Source organism: Geospiza fortis, unplaced genomic scaffold (assembly GCF_000277835.1).
Source record: "Geospiza fortis unplaced genomic scaffold, GeoFor_1.0 scaffold102, whole genome shotgun sequence".
Classification (NCBI taxonomy): domain Eukaryota; kingdom Metazoa; phylum Chordata; class Aves; order Passeriformes; family Thraupidae; genus Geospiza; species Geospiza fortis.
In genome coordinates this window covers 2,531,215-2,533,169 of record NW_005054373.1, presented here as the reverse complement: position 1 = coordinate 2,533,169, position 1,955 = coordinate 2,531,215, and positions in this window count along the sequence as shown.

The window sequence follows — 1,955 nt, the reverse complement described above, 5'->3', positions numbered from 1 at the left end:
CCCCCCCCCCCCCCCCCAGCCATTCCCTGACTCATTTCCACACAGCACCTTGCCAGGGGGGTAAATGGATACCTGGATCAGGTGGCCACTGCACCACCACAGACTTCTCATCAATGAGTCAAGGATTACAAGCAGAACTGAAGCTTCTGGAAGGTAAATTCAGCCCTTTCACAGGATGAAACTTCCCTCCAGCAGCTGAGCCAGGGCTTTGCTCTGGCAGGACAAACCACCCAGCTCTGAGGGTCTGGAGCTTCCCGGCATCCCCCAGCACTGTGCATCTCTGTCATGCACCAGATGGGATTTTTTTGATTACTTCTTGGCAGATGACAAATCAAGGTCAAGGGATAGATGCTCCCCTTCAGCACAGCGAGGCCAAGAGCTCAGGAAAGCCTTAGGGTTTTCAGCAACAAAGGATGTGCTTGAAAGACCACACGGTTTTCCCTCGAGCACAGTAAAACTCCTCACCAGGAAAGAGCTGCTCAGCCTTTTTCCATGAGCCAGTCCAAACCCATCACACCTATTCACTCCTCCAGGAACAGCTTGGGATCACAGCGAGTTCCAGTTCCATGGCAGAGACAGTGTGGCACTGACACTGCTCCTCCCTGGGGCACAGAGCCTCCCCAGCCCCAGGGCCAGCCTGGGACACGGCACTGGGGTACAAATCCATCTTGGGGTCACCTCTAAAGCCCTGGCAGTGTAAGACAGGCAGGTGACAGATGGCTGGAGGCAGGGGATCACGGGGACTCGGCCACCCCACAGCAGCCACCGCTCCGTCTGCCAGCCGGGGCTTAGGAACCTCCGGATAGGCCAACACGGGCAAGAGGGAGCAGCACTCCGAGAGGGGCAGGGTGAGGGGCAGAGCAGGGGGAAGGAGGTGGCTGTCGGGGACTCAGAGCAGATGACTCTGCGGGGGTGCACTCCCCGGAGAGCTGCTGGAGTGAGCGGGGCTCAGCGAGGCCGGGAACCCATCTGTGTGCGGGAGGTGGCTGAAGCCATCTCCAGAGCCCACACGCCAGAGGAGGTCACTAAGCTCCGAGTGAGCAACTGTCACTCCACACCCCTGAAATCCATAAGCAGCCTGGAAACCTAAAGCCTGTCATTAGGAATGATAAAAACAGTAATTAGAGCCGGGCTGTCATGAGTTCACACCTGGAAGATCAATAGAGGCGTTTACCCAGCAGCAGGAGGGCGCTTCCCCCCAAATCCATCCTCTGTGGATGCACCAGGGACAAAGCTCCATGGACCACTCTTCACACAGGCGTAAGTAAATCCTGCAGGGAGCCTTGCAAACAGACTTTATCCACCACAGCAGCAGCTCCCAGCTTTGAGGGATCCAAAAATGCTGCTGCTGTGGAGGCACAGGAGCTACATCAGCTCCTGGGCCGTGGGCTCTGCCTGTCCTGATCCCAGTCCTGGTGCTTCACTGGGGCTCAGCTGGGTGCTCAGTGGGCTGCACCAAGGAGTTAAACCTTCAAAACACACAGATTTGGGGGCAAACAAGCTGTGCCAAGGAGTTAGACCTTCAAAACAATGCAGATTTGAATATGAGAGAGCTGTCCCATGAACTTAGCCCTAATTACATCTTGTAGAGCTCTGAGCAGCCACCACACTATAAAGCAGGTGAAAGCCCACACTTTTATTTCTTTATGGTATCATAGGTGGAACAGCTTAAGTTGGAGTGTCCTTATCAACAATAACAACAGCACACAAATACAAGGATGGTTGGAAGTAGCTTCATTTAGTAAAACAGTCTGTACAGAGCCAGGGAGGTTCCTGCTGCAGTACAGCAGCTGTACTCCTCACTGCCTTCCCAAATGGTTTCTTGGTTTGCCAAACCCATTTCTCTTCAAAATGTTAATAGATGACATTAATTAAAACATGAGCCAAGCTTAAAGGAAAGGTTTTCCTCATCAAAGCTCTTCTCAAGTTTTATGCTCTTGGCCTCTGCCATGTTG